This window comes from Pongo pygmaeus, chromosome 18 (assembly GCF_028885625.2).
Source record: "Pongo pygmaeus isolate AG05252 chromosome 18, NHGRI_mPonPyg2-v2.0_pri, whole genome shotgun sequence".
Taxonomy (NCBI): domain Eukaryota; kingdom Metazoa; phylum Chordata; class Mammalia; order Primates; family Hominidae; genus Pongo; species Pongo pygmaeus.
Window position 1 is genome coordinate 49,598,005 of NC_072391.2, and position 20,756 is coordinate 49,618,760.

At 37.5% G+C, this 20,756-nt stretch overlaps 1 protein-coding gene across 5 annotated transcripts in view; it reads right to left on the reverse strand.

The window, feature by feature from the left end:
• Positions 1-20,756, reverse strand: part of TOX3 (TOX high mobility group box family member 3) — a 111,709-nt gene that overhangs the window by 66,077 nt on the left and 24,876 nt on the right. The window contains exons 1-2 of one of the 5 annotated variants that reach the window (XM_063655120.1): positions 18,153-18,261; positions 16,125-16,236 (exon numbers count right to left, since the gene is read on the reverse strand). The exons of the other annotated variants lie outside the window; for them this stretch is intronic. The gene's annotated coding sequence lies outside the window, so the exon portion shown is untranslated. Of the gene's footprint in view, positions 1-16,124; positions 16,237-18,152; positions 18,262-20,756 lie in introns of those variants that run through there. 5 annotated transcript variants of the gene reach the window in all.

Sequence of the window (20,756 nt, forward strand, 5' to 3'; positions counted from 1 at the left end):
AAAAATTAGCCGGGCATGGTGGCGGGCGCCTGTAATCCCAGCTACTTGGGAGGCTGAAGCAGGAGAATCGCTTGAACCCAGGAGGCAGAGGTTGCAGTGAGTCGACATCGCGCCACTGCACTTCAGCCTGGGCGACAAAGCAAGACTCTATCTCAAAAAACAAAAAACAAAAAACAAAAAAAAAACAAAGAGAGAGAGAATTACTAATATTTTCTTCTCCAACCTTAATGCTCACTCCCTGAGCTATGTGGATTATACTAGTGAAAGTACTGCCTTAACCCACTAATGTAAACAGATTCCTTTTAAGAAGCCTCCCTATCGAGAATGGTCTATAAGAGACAACCACGTCAACAAGTAAAGTTCCTTCTGCCTTCCCTCCTGGGGTGGGCTAAGGTGGACTCTTCTCACCATTCCCAATTACCTGCAGGAAGGCAGCAACAGAATAGGGAAGGAGGGTAACACAGTTTCCTGTACTTTAAATACCTCCCCACCTCCACAAGTAAAACTTGAGCCATGCCGACGAGGGAGAAAGTGGCCGCATTTTCCCAGGTGGCTTAGTAATACACAGTTTTCTGACACACTGCAACTCCATTCTTTCCTAAAAGTTCCTTCCAAGCCTGTAGGCACTGTAAGACAAACAGCTAAGCACTTCCTGAGTGCCTACTATTTGCCAGGCTGTATGCAGCACCAGGGACACAAAAATAAAAGCTATGGCCATTCAGGAACAAGATTTCAAAATGAAAAATAGGAGGAAAATCTAACATGGATGGAAAAAAGCCACACTTTTCCATGCTTCAAGTTTAGTTTCCATTTCTAAAATGTCTGTCCTCATATGTTAGCCAGAAAGCCAGTTTCCAGCAAGACAAGCAGCAATAAATATTATGCAAGTCAAACCTACAAGAATGGGTCTTCAAGAAAGGGAAACAATTTTCAGTCAAAATCTAAAAATCCATATTCAGCAAAAAAAGCACAGATTGAGAAATTAATTCAATAGCAAAAAAGGAAAATTACCATTGATCCAGGTTGCCATTTTTAATAAAAAGCAGTAAGGTCTTAAAGAAAATATTAGCATTGAAGTTCAACCAAATAAATTACTTTGTCATCAAAACGAAGAATTCCAGAAAGTTCTCTGAAATATAATTTTTAACAAAACTAGGAAAGCAGAGGAAGTATTTTTTAATATTACAAATTTTTTGACACCAACATAAGAATTCCATGATATCCTAAAGAGCAATGAACCTAGGTAACGCAGTTTCTAGAAATTTTAAAACACTGTCAAATAATATTGCTTCTTGCATTAAGTATAACATTGGTTTGTTAGAATAAGCCTAACAATGACAATGTAAGTTACTTTAAATTGGGGTCAAAAAGCTTTTTTCTTAAAGTACCAGATAGTCAAGCTTTCAAGCTCTATGGGTCATCCACAGACACACTGCAACTATACAAACTATATCACCCCTGTTGCAACTATACAAAAAGCAGGAAAGCAACCACAGAAGAGACAATACATAAACAAATGAGTATGACTGTGTTCCAATAAAATTTTATTAATAAAAACAGGCAACTGGCCCATGAGTGGTAATTTGCTGAAACTTGGTTTAAATTATTATTAGTATCTACCTTTTTTTTAAAGATGATGTTTTTTAGGGTCTTTCCATCATGAAAAATTATGTTTTTATGAAAGTGATTTGGGAAGTATTAAAATACAGAATAAAGAGCAAGCCTTGGGCTATGAAGTCAAATAGGACTGGGTTCCAGGACTGCTGTGTGACTTTGGGAAACTGACCTGCTATCTCTAGGTGTCAGTTTCCTCACTTGTAAAATTAAGATGCTGACAGCCCTCACCTCACAGGGTCACTCACTGCAAGGACCACACAAGTGAACAAGCATACAGCACTTATCATAGTTATGGATAACCCTGCACCTACCCTATTATAGCAATTGCTTTCAACTTTCTTCTAGCTTATCATTAATGATACTATAAAAACACCCAGCATAACGCCAGCATAAGGATGTGCTCATGTTGAATGAATGAGCAAATGAAAGGAGGGAGTGCACTGGCAAAATTTTACCTTGGTTTCCAAGCTAAAGTACAACCTGAGTTTTTTAATGCTTTACAAAAAGGAAAGGCAATCAGAACCAATAATTAATATTTAAGCTGTACTGAGGTTTTCCAGGGAAAATTCTACAGAACTTGTTATTCTCCAACTTCCAAAAATAAGCAATAAATTTTTTTGTAAAGAGCTTTATTTTAAGACATTATTTGAACCAAAGAATGTGTTTATGGTAACAACATACATGTTGTAAATTAATCAGTTTCAATGTTATAAAATAATACTTCCAAGAATAAATGTATCATATAATCTATGTACATCATGTCGACAGTTTAAATAAATACATTAAATAAATACATCATTCCGAAGTCCGCTTTATCATTGTTTGTAAAATCCAATTGTCATACTCTGGTATTTGTTCTTCAAAAGAAACATCACTTTCATATTCACTACAGCATGAGATGAGATATTTAATAAATAATAGGTCATCATAATCCAGGGATTAGGTAGTTTCTTTTAGCAAAATTGAACATGAGGGTAGCATATGCCAACCGTTCCTAGTTGAGCAACAATTTTTGTGTTGGGAGAGGATAACAAAGCCAAGTATTTTCCCATAAGAAGTTCACACTCTAAAGGGCCGGGCGCGGTGGCTCACACCTGTAATCCCAGCACTTTGGGAGGCCGAGGCGGGCGGATCACTAGCTCAGGAGATCGAGACCATCCTGGCTAACACGGTGAAACCCCGTCTCTACTAAAAATACAAAAAAATTAGCCAGGCGTGGTGGTGGGCGCCTGCAGTCCCAGCTACTCAGGAGGCTGAGGCAGGAGGATGGAGTGAACCCAGGAGGAGGAGCTTGCAGTGAACTGAGATCGTGCCACTGCACTCCAGCCTGGGTGATAGAGCGAGACTCCATCTCAAAAAAAAGAAGTTCACACTCTAAAAGGAAGAGAAATGAGAAATGTCTATGTGCACACAACGTCCCACATACACACATTAGTTAGAGACCACAGTCATGCCCACCCTCCAGCTCATGTGACATTTCAAAGCAGAGATGAGACTTAAAGGATGGAAGAAATGGTGTTTGTTTCATGGATGGGGTAATGGAGGCTTTTAGAGGCTTATGGGATGGACAAGTAAAGGATCAATGAGACAGAAAGGCAAGGCAAGGCAAGGGACTTGATCTCAGGAAGTGGAGAGTGGAGATTAAAGAAGTCCAATGGAATGGCAGTCACTGGAGATATATTTAAAGAAGAGGGTCTTTTTGCTTGTTTGTTTGTTTGAGATAGAGTCTTGCTCTGTTGCCCAGGCTGGAGTGCAGTGGCACGATCTTGGCTCACTGCAACCTCTGCCTCCTGGGTTCAAGCGATTCTCCTGCCTCAGCCACCCAAGTAGCTGGGATTTCAGGCCCGCGCCACCACGCCCGGCTAACTTTTGTATTTTTAGTAGAGACGGGTTTCACCATGTTGGCCAGGCTGGTCTTGTACTCCTGACCTCAAATGATCTGCTCATCTTGGCCCCACAAAGTGCTGGGATTACAGGCGTGAACCACCGCACCCGGCCAAGAAGAGGGTCTTTTAAAAAAGCAAGATAGGAAGATCCGTTAAAGAGAGAACTGCATGGGAAAGAAAAGGCCTGGCTAGGATTCCCTGAACCTTCTCATTTCACTACTCTCTTGTTAGTCAACAACGCAGTTAAGAATCAAAGCAATCAAATCGAATCACATAGTGATTAATTTGTGCCACCAATAGCTCTAATTTTGTTAACTTCTCATTCCAATAAAAATAATCATCTGGTTAATCCATTTCTTCAGAGGGATTACTTGTTTGCTTGTTTCTTTAGCTATAATAAACTCTGAATGCCAGAGTCACCAAACTAAGCATTAAACAAACTGATTGACAATTTGGAAGCATAGGAATAATTACAGATGATGCTAGACAATATCACTAGATTGGGTTTTCATGAAGCTCGTGACTGGATTTTGCCACAAAAATCACTAACTGCTTTGGCTTCCAGAGAATGGCCTCATGGATAAGCCCCAAGTTCCAAAAACTACAAAATAGTCAAAATCACATTCAACTAATTAATAATTTTATATCACAATAAGAATTAGGAATCTCTAGAAGGCTGGGTACAGTGGCTCATGTCTGTAATCCCAGCACTTTGGGAGATCGAGGCAGGCAGATCACTTGAGCCCAGCAGTTCAAGACCAGCCTGGACAACATAGGGAGACCCTGTCCTACAAAAAATATAAAAATTAGCTGGGTATGGTGGCACATGCCTGTAGTCCCAGCTACCCAGGAGGCTGAGGTGGGAGGATTGATTGAGCCCAGGAGATGGCGGCTGTAGTGAGCCATGATCATACCACTGCACTCCAGCCTGGGTGACAGAGCGAGACCCTGTCTCAAAAAAAGAATAGAATTTCTAGGAAAGTCTTCATTTTTATCTAAACCTATCTGAAAATTCAATGATGAATTTTATTAACTTAGCCCTGAACTGACACTCCTGGTCAAAACTGCAATCATTGTAGGACAAGAGCCGTCATGTTAAATGCTAAGGATATTTTATACACATCCAATATTTTGGGAGCACTGCAATTAAAAGTCTTCTCACACTAAAACCAATGCACAAAGCACCTCTCAGTTTTAGGCCTCACTAGGCTGATGCCTGAAACACAGCAAAATGCTCATGCTCCTTTATACACATGTCCAAAGGTCTAGCTATCAAAAGACAGACAAAAAGGAGCATTTTCCCCCAACTGATGGAAGCAAGTCCAAGGTGAAGAAAGAGGATAGAATGAGAAGGTAAACTGTCTCTCAAAGGTGAGAAATCAACACAGAGTCAACCAATGTCTTCACCTCAACCCAACCCACCAAGCAATGTGTCAGATTGGATTGGAGACAGATTGGAGACTCTATGAAAGAACTGGTATGCACAACCCAAGGACCTCCTGGATTCTTGGCCCTTCTTTTAAAGAAGGGGGGTTTCTAGACAGGAATAGAACCCATAGAGTCATGGAAGCCAGCCCCCTACCATAAATTGTTCATAACCACAAGCTTATTGGTCAGGTTTATAAAGTGATTCAGACTCTTTAGAGGCTGCAGGAAGGGTGCAGATAAGAGGACACTTATGCTAGAGTGGGGAATTATTGGAGAGGCCTCCAACAATGAGATATCACCTATAATTACATTAAAGATTTAAAAACATGATTGAATCACATGTTAACAATCTCCTAATTAGAGCTCTGACTCTCCTTAGAATGTCCAACATCCACTGCATCTAAGGAGCACTAGTATTTATTATGTAGTACTGTTTGTGTCAAATTCTCAAAAAAGGTTATCTTGAAGGTTAATGGATTTAAGTAGCTGGAAACCCTTATTAGAGTTGCCCATAGAAATCTGAATTCTGCTCAAACAGTCCAAAGCTGACAACAAAACAGTGATGGACTCTGAAAGTGAAGAGGACCATAGAGTTCACACGTAACGTTAAAGTGTTCGGCACTTCACTTCTCAGCTGGAGTACATATACACCTAAGACCTACATCTTAAAAGTTTCCAGAGTTACAGAATGAACTGGATCGTGTCTCAGATTATCAATTGATTCAAAGAACAGGGATAGAAAGGGAGGCATGACAAAAAAAAAGGTGGGGGGGGGGGGCTGTTTTGTATCACAGCAAACAAGGAGATCCTGTGTAAAAGAAATTACTGAAATCGTTAATGCCAGAGGGTGGTGGCTCTCGCCTGTAATCCCACCATTTTTGTAGGCCAAGGCAGAATTGCTTGAGGTCGGAAGTCCAGGACAGGCCTGAGAAACATAGTGAGAGTAAGACCCCATCTCCACACACACAAAAACATCTTTGCATTAAAAAATGAAACTAGAGGCTTTAAAGAACTGCTGCAGGCTACGTGACTTAAAGAATATAAGTTCTCTGCCTTCTTTGTCATCAGGAGTGCTTCTGTGATTATGTATAGGAAGGCAAACCTTAAAGGAGGTAACTGAAACCTTTACTTCAACATACTCAATTGTATGCACACGGCTTGGTAAGCAAAATAAGTCACAAATAAGCAATATTGCTTCAAAAAGCTTTTTTAAAAAAAGATACATAATCAATTATTTTCATATTAATAGAGCAAAGGAATACCATGAATAATCCAAGATACCAGGTAATCCAGAAGTCAGATATTGAGAAATGAAATACATCAGATAATTTTTACAGTGTGTCTATGATCTTAATTACATTTTACTAAGCCTAACACTAGTTTTTTTTTCTTTTTTAGAATTTCTAGATCACATTACTTGAAAGTAAATAATGGCTTCAAATCATGTTAGGCAACAGAATTCCCAGGAAGGAGTGAAGGTAAATCAGATGACTGAACTATATTACACTTAAGCTGTGATGTTTGCATAACTATAACAATATTATAAATGAGCTTGAGGTTTCTTACTGAACATGTTTAATATTTGATCCAAAATATCGAGCAGTTTTGACTAAGCACTGTAAGCAAAGAAATACGCTATCATAGCAGGACTCCTGTAAGTTTCCATTGTATAAGAAAATGTTTCCTTTGTTTAATTGGAGAGTCAATTAAACATACAAATATCTGGAGACATTATTATGAAGGCTGATTTGGAGGAAATGTATAATGCAGATACATTCTGGGTGTGAGTATTAAATTCATACAACCATTCTGGAAAATAATTCAACATTGCAAAGTCAAGAGTATTCCCTAAAACCCATGAGTTCTTCTCCCAAGTAAAGACATGAGAACAATTCTTGCACTTGTGCAACAGAGTGCATACACAAGGGTGTTTGCAGGACCCACCCATGATAGCAAAGCACTGGTAACAAATCAAATGTCCAGAGGGAGTATACTCAGACCATGGAATACTGTACAGTGGCAAACCAAAAGAAAGACACCTGCATCCACTTAGAAGAATATTACAAAACTAATATTGAAGCGGGGAAAAGCAAGTCAGAAAATAAAATATATGACCTCATTCCACTTATAAAGAAACCAGGAATATGTACAACTAAGTAATACATCATTAAGGGATAAAGAGATGTATGGTAAAATTTTATATAAAGAAAAAACAAGGCAATAATAAATGTAAAATTCAGGAAAGTGACTATCTCTGGGGGCAGGAAGGGAAGGAGTTGCAATTGAGAAGCGCACAGAGAGAACTTCAAAATTATTGATAACTTTCAACAAAGTTGGATGTTAGACAAATAGGTGATCATTTTATTACTATTATTTAAACATGCTTATAATTTAAATTCACATGTATAGCTATATATTATATATTATAGATATAAAACAATGCAGTGGTATAAAATGCAATAAAAAAGTGTACAAGCCTAAATCTCTAGCATACTGCCAATCAAAAGATGATTGTTATTCATAAAGTATCTCAAAAAGGAACATTAGACTATTTCCAGAAATCCTGGTTGCTTTATTATTCATTTATTATTTATTACCCCAGGAAAATAAATTTTAGGAAGGTTCTACTTTGAGTGTCTTTCTTCTAAGTTGCAAATACAAATAAATGCTTATTTGGAATTATAACTATACTGGAAGCTCATGTTGCAAATAAGGCTATTTATATATAGCTTCATCATTGTTTGAATGCTTATCATTGCAGCCTCATTACAAAGAACATCTAAAAGATTTTTTTCCAAGCTAAGAAAAAAACAGTGCTATAATAAGGTATCTTACATTCATGGGTAAAAATACTCCTTTTAGAGAACATAATATAATTAGTTTCTATTCCAAGTCTGTCAGTGTGCACTGTTAACCTCTGACAATTATGCATGAACCTTTTAATTAGCATGTTATCTTTGGTGCAATTAATAACTTGTACTTCATGTTATAGGCAAATTAAAGTTTTCCCACTAAAACCAAATTCTTCAGCATAGTTCTAAAAGTGTTTTGCCATTTAAATGAAATTTTAACATTTAGACCTCTTGCTCCCAAAACACATAAGCCATTTTTTCCAAAGCTAGACAGCTTTTCTCTATCCACGTTCTTTCAAATATTTTACCTAAGACAGAGAATCTCATATTAAATTCAATTTCACACTTGCCAATCACACACGCCCACTCACAATTCCTCCAGATGATGCAATGTGGCCTAATGTGTATGCGTATGTATGTACATGTGCACGCACAAACAGGCATAATGTTTAAATACATATAAACACATTCATTGCGAGGTATTGGTTAAAACAAACAGGCTTACAGCATACCAACTTATTAAACATAATGACTGATATTAGTAGTTTCGTTAATGTAATTAACCTTTAGATTTGAATTATCAAGTTCAAAGTCTAAGACTGAGAACAGTGGTTCTCAGGCCGGTATGAGAATGGCAAGTCACAGTATTCAAGAGATGAGTCTAAAAGGCCCCTCAGTCCTGCCCCTACCAGAAACCAGAGATATTTGCTGCTGGTAATAATGAGGAGGGGGTTTCTAAGTACAAGATCAGCTCTGTTCTTTCATTCCCTGGAAATCTGCCCCCGCCTCTGATACCTCAAAAAATATCTGTTGCATTTCCAAGGGAAAGAACAATGATATAAGCCTTGCTGTTAAAAAAAAAAAAAAAAAAAAAAAAAAAAAGCCGCTACTTACAAGATAAAAGGCAAGGTGTTTTATTTGTTTTTTTCCCTTTTCTCTTAGAATAGGCATGAATAATCTCAAAATATTTGTTTGTCAATAAAGTGATTAAAATAAAGTGATAGACAAGACATAAAGATTAGAGAAATGAATCAAAGTAATATTTGGGACCAGGATCTTACAAATCTACAGTAAGTATGTTGAGCAGAAATAGATAGTAAAAATTTACATTAGAACAAAATAAAAATGGATTTAGTAATGCTGGATTTAAATTGGAAATAGCTGTTTAAACTCATGACCTTAAAGAAAATTTGTCTTGGCCAGCTGCAGTGGCTCACGCCTGTAATCCCAGCAATTTGGGAGGCCAAGGCAGGCAGATCACTTGAGATCAGAAGTTTGAGACCAGCCTGGCCAACATGGTGAAATCCCATCTCTACTAAAAATACAAAAATTAGCTGGGCATGGTGGTACATGCCTGTAGTCCCAGCTGCCTGGGACGCTGACGCAGGAGAACCGCTTGAACCTGGGAGGTGGAGGTTGCAGTGAGCTGAGATCGCACCACTGCACTCCAGCCTGGGAAACAGAGAGAGAAGGACCCTGTCTCAAAAAAATAAATAAAAAATAAAAAAATAAATAAAAAAATAAAAAGAAGAAGAAGAAGAAAAAGAAAAAGAAAAAGAAAATTTGTCTTCTAGCTCTCTCCCTAAAATGAACTAACTGGGGAGTCATTTCTACCTTCCAGAAGCATTTGATATCATGCGGAGCACCTAAATTTTGAATGCCACTATGCTCTATCAAAGGAATCAGAGCTCCTCAGAGAATAGCTGACTCCATGTATTGGGTCATGAGAAAATCAAGATCCACTGGAACTTGTGGTTCCCAGAAAACAAGAGTGCTTTCAGGAATGCCTGGGGGCAATGCTAAGGGGACCAAAGAGGACATTTAAAGGGACTCCCGCAGGTCATGCTGTGACCATCTGAGCATCGACATGACAATATGAGTTATAATTAATTAGAACAAGTGCATCCCATAAAAGCTGAGAGTCCAGGATACTCAAAGAGAAACAGTAAGGCTGGCTGGGCGCGGTGACTCATGCCTGTAATCTCAGCACTTTGGGAGGCTGAGGAGGGTGGATCATGAGGTCAGGAGTTAGAGACCAGCCTGGCCAACATGGTGAAACCCTGTCTCTACTAAAAATACAAAAATTAGCCAGGTGTGGTGGCAAGCGCCTGTAATCCCATCTACTCGGGAGGCTGAGGCAGGAAAATTGCTTAAACCTGGGAGGCGGAGGTTGCAGTGGGCCCAGATTGTGCCATTGCACCCCAGCTCTGGGCGACAGAGCAAGACTCCATCTCGGGGCAGGAGAAGAAACAGTAAGGCCTACTGAAAACACATTTGTATCATAATACCAAAGAAGAGTGACTATAAGATGTCCTAAAAATAGATGGTAAAGTATTTACAGATTAGGATATTCTGTTTCTCCTGTGAAGCATGTGCTTCTTTATGAGGAAAAAATCTGCATTTTTCTTCATGTGTGTTTGTAGGAAAGAATGAATGCAGAGAATTCTAACCCAAATAGTTCCAGAAAAGTAGGAATATACCATGAAAGACGGCAGCAATAGTTTGAAGAGTGAGTCAGAAAACAAGTAGTTTGAGAACCATTAGCCTATATTCTAATGACTTGAAAGTTTAGTGCATGGAGAAAAAATATTTAATGTAAAGTCATGTTTGCCTTTATAATTTCAAAGAATACTTAAAGCAGTATGGGAAATGCCTAAATGGACACATTCAGAACTCCTGAGGGAACGAGCAGAACACAGAGGGCAAGAGAACTTGGAATCAGATATTCCACGTTCAAGCACCATGTTGCCTATTCCCCAATTTTAAAAATGATCAATCCTGTCATATCCGCCTCCCAGGGTAAGTCTGAGGAACCGTCCCTGTGGTTTATGTTTGTTCGACTGTATTTGCAGGTCCATCTTTAAGACAGTTTGCCCATGAAGATAGCAAGATACTTTTTATGACCCTATCTCAAAATCAGGACACATTCTGGTAAAGACACATAAATATTGGCTCAAATGGATTTTGTTTTACCTGAATCAAAGGGATGAAAATTTGCCCCAGAAATAGGTGACCAAGTACCAGGAGGTTTCAAAGGAAAAACTAGGAAGCTGACAGATTGAATGTTCAAAATGATTCCAACCCAAAATGCTCTATTACCCAGAACTTGACTCCAGAGATAATCCAACCAACGTGAACCTCTGTTTTCTATTTACTCAGAGCATAGTTGCTGCTCAATACATCCATTCATGCAACAAATGCCATATTCATGATCCCATGCCAGGCACATTCTATGTGCTTAAGATGCAGTTAGTGACAAAAGAGGCCAAAGTCCATGCCCTTGGTGACTGGGGACAGGCAAAGGTGGATGGCAATAAATAAGAATATTAGATGAAGGAAGTAAAATAAGACTATGTCACTTAAAATGACTTGGTGGGTAGCATACTTTTGAAAGGCTTCTCAGAAGAGGTGACATTTTTGAGCTGAGACACAAATGACAAGGAGCTGGCCTTACAAAGAGCTGGGGAAAGAATTCCTTGCAGAAGAAAGAATCAATGGAAAAGCTCTGAGTTAGGAATGTGGCTGGCATGTTATTAAAAAAAAAAGAAGAAGAAAAGAAGGCTTAAACAAAGTGAATGACAAGAAGTGTTAAGATGTGAGCTTGCAGGGGAAGGAAAGAGCTAGAGAACACGGTGTGAGTAATGTACGCGAAAAGAATAAATAATACCATTCTTCACATCCAAAAGCTGATCAGATTTCTTTTTCCAATACCAAAATACACGTAAGTACATAATGTCACGTTGCATACCACTGCGGTGGAACACAAGGAAAGAAGAGCTATAATGCAAACAAACAGCAACTGACTCTTTGGGGAGCTTAAGAAAAAAGAAGTCCAGGCACCAACACAAAAGGCTGAATAAATCACAGCCTTACTCAAAGAACAATATTAAGGGCATAGGCTGTAGAAAAGGCAACTGGTTCAATGCTTCTCATGCCCTCTGAGAGCTATCGCAATTAATGGCATCATCTTCCAAACAACAGGTAATACAATGCTACTTCTGTGTTATAGAAACATTTGGGTTATAACTGGAGATGTATGGTATATTCATCACAAAGATGATAATCATTTCCTCTTTGCATATTCAATGGACAGAAATCTCTAGGACTAGGCCTCTGCTTCCCAAATATTCATGCAACTGGAACTGTCACAAGGGTAAAGGCATGAATTAAAATTATAGAAATCTAGATGAGATGGAAATTGAAAATACACTAAAACCTAAAGACTCCTATAGTTAATATGGGATAATATATGCAAAGTTCCTAACAGAGTACCTACAATCCTATAAGGGCTGAATAAATGTTAGTTTCCTTTCCAAAGTAAAAGTGACCTGATTTTTCTGTGTTGCTCCCACTTGAGATCTAAAGCTAAACCTCTACTGAATAAAAGCAGAGTGACTTAGAACTGAGATAGGCCAATCTAAAACTGAAAAATCTAAAATGTCAAACTTTTAAAATAAGGGGATGTTCACTGCTTATTTGACTCATTAAAAATAAAAATACCTAGTGATTGTGAATTTAAAACTGTAGACTTATGACCTGTGCATTTTATACATGTTATTCTTCAATTAGAAGTTCAAGAAATAATAATGGGAGGCCTGTATTAAACCATTTATATAAAAGTTTCTCAACCATAATGGAATGATCAAAATGTCTAGGATAATTTGAAAGTATGTTTCTATTTCCCAGAAACCTTAGCTTGGAAAAGTTAAACTCTAAATATTTGTACAGAAAGAAGTATTCTGGGTTTCGTTCATTAAAAGTCATTGACCACTGCAGAAAAGGGAGAGCAAGAGATTTACATATATTTTTCTCGATGGTTTATATGCATTAGGCCTGGCAATGAACTTGAGGTAGGTATTACTATCTCCTTATTTCTAAGGGAATCAGAATAATGTAAACAAAGACATGGAGCTAAATAATGGAGTCAAATCCTGGCTTACTAGGCTCCAAATCCATGTTGCTCCACTTATCAGACTGCCACCCATATATACAAGTTTAACAAATTCCAAATTATTGGGGCCTAAATAGACACTTTTTTGATTCAATATTGCCCTACATCCCTTGTATTCTGAATATCATGTCAACCATGAATCAGAAGCTAATGCTTACAAATTTAACTTCACATGATGAGTTTTGAGCCCAACTGATGCCTAACCACTAAACCATTTATATAATACACTTAAAAGAAGCCATTTAAGAAATGAGAAAAATAGGTATTGTTTTCTCTGTATGGCTGTAAAAGCTGAGATAAGAACAGTTTTGGGCAAGTTCAATAGAGCCAAAAAGCTTTGTGAAGGCTATGGGAGGATGAGTATATTGGAAGAAGATCAGTAGGTCAAGAATCTAAGAAGAGGTATTTATATGGGAGACAGGAATTATCTTGAAGGAAGAGCAGAGCCCCAGAAGAAGAAAAACAGAATATAACAGCTAACTATAAAAGGACCCAGGGCTAGGTGCGGTGGCTTAGGCCTCTAATCCCAGCACTTTAGGAGGCCAAGGCGGGTGGATCACGAGGTCAGAAGATCAAGACCATCCTGGTTAACACAGTGAAACCCCGTCTCTACCACAAATATAAAAAATTAGCCGGGCATGGTGGCGGGCACCTGTAGTCCCAGCTACTTGGGAGGTTGAGGCAGGAGAACGGCATGAACCCGGGAGGCGGAGGTTGCAGTGAGCCGAGATCACAGTCACTGCACTCCAGCCTGGACCACAGAGCGAGACTCCGTCTCAAAAAAAAGAAAAAAAAAAAAAGGACCCAAGAGAATATAAGTCCCATGAAAACAGAGCTCGAGTCTGTCTTGTTTTGTCACATTACCTATTTGATACTCAATACATAATTTAATTTCTGTGTGAATAAATTAAGCAAATGAATAACTTAAAAGTACAGCTATGAATGTTAAAAAAAAAAAAAAAAGAAGAAAAGAAAAAGAAAGAAAAAAGAAAAAATTAAGTGGGGAGAGGCATGCCTATGGCCTTGTCCTTGGTCCTGAATAACTGTTTGGCCAGATAGTATGGTTTCCTAACCCTAGCTCATGGTGTTCAAATTCTACTAGTTTTTCTTTGTTTGAACTTTCCATCTCCATGAAACTAAAAAGTATAATTTTTAAGCTGCAAAACAAATCATTCCGTGTCTTATTTTCTGAGGTTACATAGCTGGCTGCATGTACTTTCAACAATTCTACCATGCTTTGTTTGACACTTAGAAATATTTTCCCTACCGGCTTTGGGAAGCTGGGCGGTTTGTGTTTACCATCCTTTCCTGATGTTAAGCTTTAGTTTAAAAATAGCTATCATTATCACTCAATTATTCAGTGATCAAGTGTAACACCAGGTGCAAACAAAAGTTCTGACAACACTAGAACATGCTCTTGTTACTGCAAACGATTTAAGAGCTTTGAATTTATGAAGCTGGTGATCATGTTACTCTAAATTAGAAGCAGGTAAAACAGAAGAATGGCATAAGCTAAATTTCTTCTTTTCGTTTCTTTACTTCCTTTTTCTTTTTAAGGATATCTGTAGCAAACTATATTAGCTTTCTATTTTCTCCACTATTTGCACTAGCATTAATCAACATCCAAAAAGTGTATAAATTATTTTAATTTATCTTTATAATCAATCTTCTGAAATGCTAATTTGAAAATATAAACAGCACAATTACTTTTTTACCCTTTTCTTTCCCATTTGAAATGTGTGCTTGTGTGTGTGTGTGTGTATCTGAATCTGTACACATAAATCAAATACATACACATATACTTGTTTTAAAAAATCCTCAAAGAATCAATCACATATTACAGAACTGAAGGAATATTGGAGTTCATCTGGTCCAAAGTGTTGGTACTGTAAAATCACTTTGAAATTTCACAGTTACCCAAATAGTAATGAATATTAATACCTAAGAAAATCAATCAAAGATTAACATTAAGACATTAGATTTTAAAAATCATCTGATTTAATATTTTTTATCCATTTTCAAATTTCAGAAACTAGGTCTATATTGTCCTATAGATCTAACAAGCACTATAAAAGAAAAGTTACAAATATTTCCCAATATACAGATAGACACATAAACGAAAACTTTTAATTGCAAGAGAAAGGGAACTGGATTCATCAGTTATATGCATTTAGAAAAATCTGTCTCATTCATCAGCAGCAATGAAGGAGAAAAGCTGGCAACAGAGCCAAGTATACTTACTTTCTAAGTAGCAAATAATTGGAGGCATTTAAAAATCTTTTTCACTAAAATATACATTTTTTGCTCAAACTCCAGATTTCTGACATTTCCTCATTCTACTGATAATGACTTCATGTGAGCAAAATGTAATGAAAGATTGAAAAAAAATCATATATATGCTACCCATAAAGGCTTAGCAATATGATATATCTAAACATTTATATACTTATTGGTTTAACTTAGTTGATATAAACAAATATGCATATAATACATATCATGTAAACAGATGAGCAGATCAGTGGCTGGGGGTAGGGGATTAACTGCCAAGGGGTACAAGGAAACTTGTGGTGATGGAAATGTTCTATATTTATCATGTGGTGGTTGTTCACAACTGTATGTGTTTGTCAAAACTTACCAATAGCACATTTAAAATTGGCAGATTTTATTGTATGTAACATATCTGGCTCCCTGACCAAAAAAACCAAAACTCTGTTATACCATGACACCTAAAAATAATTCCTACAGAGACTTACCTAGAACATCACGAACACTCAAATATTAACCATGACCCAAGAAAACACTACAAAGTAGGCATAAAAAGTGATTCGCCTATAAAATCTACACACATACACAATATGTTAAGAAATGAGTACAAAAATTAGGGGAGCTACCATAATACATGGCAGAAACAGATTTCCTACCCCCTGTCATAACTATCATTTACCAATGTTCAATCGAATTCAATAACTGGGGGAATTTCAGAGAGTATCCTAATTCACTTCCTCTAGATACCACCACTCAAAGATTCCCGTGGTTCCCAGAGCCTTCACTTGACATTCATACAACTTTGGCCAGGAAAGAAGGGTGCCCCACCTCCACCTGTGCCTCTGCCTCTATACTAGAAAGGATTAGGCAGAGAAAGAGATTCAAATACTGGAAGGAAAAGAAGGTATTGGGAAGCCAGGATGGTTTGTTGGGGCAAAATGTTCTCTTGTCACACAGATGGCTCTCTTCTTGGTGATGCCCCAGCCCACCCTCAAGGGTGTCTATAAATAGGAGAAGAGAAAAGCACTAATAATGATGATTGTAACATAATTAAATAATTTATGAAGGATAAAATATCAGAGTCATGAGTGCTCTGAAAGAATAGGTAGACTACATGCACCTTACCTACACATTGAGTATCAAAAATCCTAGCTGCCCTCTGCAGTGATGCCCCACCAAGAAGACCAATCCATTGGAACTATTGCAATCTGATCAGATTAAACACACCAAGGTCACTCTGAAAGTATGGAGGAAAACACTAAATTAAGAACAAAATAATACTTTTAAAATATAAACCAGTTTAAAAGTATCAAAAACATTTCTATTTAGTCCATCTCTGATCTGTCTCCCAAATCTCTGACCAAAAGAGACACAGATTTTTGCTTCTAAAAACAAAGTATACTTTACCAACAGGATAATATATGTGCTTTCAATTTTATCTAATAAAAAGTAGGCAAAGTAAAAAACAGGTGCCTCTACAGATGGAGTATACTAAATACATGTAACACTTCTGATAATGTTGAACCACCCCCTCCCCTTTTGGAATTTGAAACATCCCGAATAAGATCTGCATTTTTCAAATATTGCTAAATATTTAGAGTCTAAAAAGATGAGATTCATTATTTTGCACAGTAACACATCTTCAAATAATATTTCAGGCTAGTTTTGAAGAACTGCAATTGATATCTTTTCCATATATACTTAACCTCCTACAGATTTATTTGATTCTCAATAATTACTATTCTCTGGTAAAAGGCATATGTTATTACAGTACACTGCACTCCCACAAGCTGCCCATTCAGTGTATTTTAATAAATCTCTGCCAGAGCTGTATAAATTTGATCCTGTTTAAATTTAATAAGGATCAGAATATATCAAAGCACAAATACCCATGGGAGAAATAGATATTTTGCATAGTTATTGAATGGCCTATTCAGGGATACAATATGTAAGACCCAGACCATCAACCTTGAATTAAAAAGAGAGATTAATGTGTTCAAAGCCGGCTACTTGTTAAATAACATATGAAATTAGTATTTAATAAAACATCTTCTCTATATTGTTGCTAATGGTATCCATCCTAATACAGCTTCAATATCAATATTCTCATACAGAATTCTAATATTTACAAGAATTGTCAGCAATGTATTTCTTAAATATCTACATTATCTTGATAAAATGGAACACTACATGGAACAGAGATGAAGAATACCTCATAGTAATTTGGAATTGTTGAGTTTAATGTTCATTTGAGTAATATAAATAAAAAGAACAACCACTTTACTGGATATAGTTTTCACAGATTACAAGCCTGATGATCAATGAACTGCTTTCCCATTCTCTTCTGTAGCTGGATATGTTTCTGATTTGAATCGTATTTCAATAATCATTAATATCCTGTGGTTGAGCAAATCATTTCAATTTTTTCCAACCAAAATTTACACTTGAGTGTAAACACCAATGGCAATGATTAATGAGCCTGGATTTAGAGGCTGTTAGAAGATACAGGGAGCAAAATGTCAGGTATCAGGAAATCCTTCCTCATAGTAAGGATGACTCACAAGACAACTATTGCCAGAAAGATCAAAGGGAAATGGTATCATGCGAGGCATGTAGAACCAACCTGTTCTAGCGCTAAATGCACCAGACAGATGGATGGGCTAATCCGTCTTCAGTTATCTACAAATACTGCAGGGGCCACAAATTGTTTAAAGCCACTGAAACTGACATTCGCTCATGCATGTTATATTTGAATCTACACCTCATTATTCCCAGCCACTTTCATCTTATTCTTAAACTAGAAATGTAAGGGTTAGTTCATTCATCAGACAAACTGATAAAAGACACTATCCGGTTAGCCTGTCCAGATCCATTAGAAACCTCGCCAGAAAATTAGGTCTTACTTTCAGATAGGTAGTTATCAGGTAATGAAGGCTCTCCTCAATGCGCCCGGCTCCCGAGCGAGGTTGGCCCTAATCATCCTCCGCTACATCTTCTATGAGTATCTAAATCCTCTCTACCCTCTTCTGATTCTTCTGTCCTCTGCTGGATGGGGTTCAGTGAGAGAAATGCATCCTAGCTGAGCAGACGAAAAAAAAGCAACATGGTTGGGCAATCAGCTATTTGTCACACTGAGAAGACATCACTTCTTACCAAGTAAAAAGCAGTAGAATGGGCTGGGCGCAGTCGCTCACACCTGTAATCCCAGCACTTTGGGAGGCCAACACAGCAGGAGCGCTTGGGCCTGGGATTTCAAGACCAACCTGGGCAATGTATTGGGAGCTTATCTCTACAAAAAAAATTTAAAAATTAGATGAGCAGGGTGGCACGCATCCATAGTCCCAGCTACTCAAGAGGCTGAGGTGGGAGGATTGCTTGAGCCTGGGAGGTCAAGGCTGCGGTAAGCACAGTGAGCACTGGTCACACCACTGCACTCCAGCCTGGGTGACAGAGCAAGACTCTGTCTCAAAAACAAAAAAAAAAAGAAGGAGAAGAAGTAGTAGTAGATGAGCTACAAATACAATGCCCCAATGGCTGAAGGAAACTGAAGTATGGATGCAGATATGACATGTCCCATATATCTAATTTTATGAAATATCGATATATAAAATCCAAACATAAAAATCAGATCCATAAGACTAATGAGTATATTTAAAAGTTCCTGAAATAGTATTTCTAAATATATTTAAAAACTAGCATTGGTTGAACGTCTTCAGTTTTCCAATAAAATTGTGTAATTTATTACCCTATAATTTTTCTTTAAAACTTTTATTTTAAAAGCCCAGGCTTGGCAGCCTGGCCAAGACTAGCACCTTATCTTACACAAAATACAGTGCTCTGCCTCTTAACAAATATAGATGTAACCACTGCCAGCTGTTTACAGCAAGCAAAAGCTGGGAAGCCCTATTAGGTGTTATGTTTGTTCTGCTCGTGTTAATAGACTCATGTTCAATGAATGACACCTCTTCTTCCTAGACCAGTGTCTGCCAAATTTCAGTTATTTGTATATCACTTTCATGGATTTTGCCATTTAAAGCAGGTCCACACTCTTCCTTATCCAAAACCTTAGGGCCAGATGTATTTTACAGTTGAAAGTTTTTAAGATTTAGAAAAGTAATATGGTGCATATTCCATTATTATATAATACCTCTAGTGGTCTGAGGCACTAGAGGTATTATACATAATTAAACATGTGGACATTTTTGTAGCAAAATGTCTGAATATTCACATAAAGATAAATACAGGAAAAAAAAGTTTCATGTGAATTCAGGTCAGATTTTGCTGCAACTGTGTAACCCTAAACATATTTTTTTAATTTGTTTTTCAGAGCATTTAGAATTTGAAATTATGGCTAAGGTATAGTATTATGAGCCTTTATTTTTCTTTAATTCATGCATTTGCATAGAAATTAATATGCTTTTTTGTTAACAAAAGGAAACTTTACGTCATACATGGAAAACCAGTATTCCTTTCTATAAATAGCACATAACCATCAAAATAAATACAATAAATACAAAATAATCTATTTAATTCTAGCAAACCAAAGCTACAGAAGAGTTTGTAACTGGGTCCTGTATGATCTCCTCCGTCTCCCCCTCTCTCTCTCTTCCCCTATAATGTGTCTCAATCTCTCTGCTAAAAAAGAGATTAGCAAGTATTAGGTGTTAAAGACATATTCGCACCAAACTGAGATTTTCTCACTGATGTAATAAAGAAGCCTGAAAGGAAAATGGAAACGCTTTCTATGTAATTCAATATGGTTTAAAAACATATCCTTGTAGCTAAAAATCAAGCTACAGCCTACAAATGGTAGAAGCCCAGCACCACCTGCCTAGCTTCCCTCTATCCTAAGCCAACCAGCACACCATGTTTGCTCATGTCCCTGGCCAGCTCTACCTTCTCTGCCAGATATTTGGAAACATACAAGGGTTGTAGTATTCAGCTGGAAAAAAAAAAAGTTCAGTGGTATAAGACCACAGGGGTCCAGGAAGTGCTTCATTTTACATAAAGCCCATTTTACTTTATGCCCCTTAAATATGTTTTGCCTTTGTGCATGGCCATCTGTGCCAATGACACTGTTACCACTAGAGTACCTAAATATGAGTGCAGTGATCAACTGCATACACAGCTTCAGTGGATGCAAGTATGATCTCTCCGATGATCCCGGGTCCCTTCAGAGGCCTTCGGATGGTTCTGAGCAGTAGAACTCAAACTGTGATCCCAGGAAAGCAGCATCAGCATCACCTAGCAACTTGTTAGAAATGCAAATTCTTGGGCCCTACCCCAGACCTACTGAATCAGAAACTCTGGGTGTGGAGCGGCAATGTGGATTCTAACAAGGCCTTCAGGTGACTCTGATGCTCAGTGAAGTTTGAAAAGCCTGTGGGTAACGAGCACAGTGTCTCTGGAACCCGCCTGTTGATTTGAAGGAATCCCAGATCAATCACCTCCTTGCCTGAGACTTTGAACAAGTTATTTAATTTCAGCCATGCTTCCATTTCCTTTTCTGTTAACTGGGACATTAATAGTACTTACCTTATAGAGTTGTGGAGGATTAAATTTATTAATACAGATAGGGTACTTAGAATAGTTCCTGAAAATACTGCACAAATATCAATAGTATTCCATGTAAGCTACATAAAACCTTTACTTACAGCTAAATAATAATATTTTCTCCAAATAATAAAGACAGTTAATAACTACAAGCTTCATTTGACGCTCAAAATGAGGTTCATAGGCTTTGTCTCCTAATAAAGT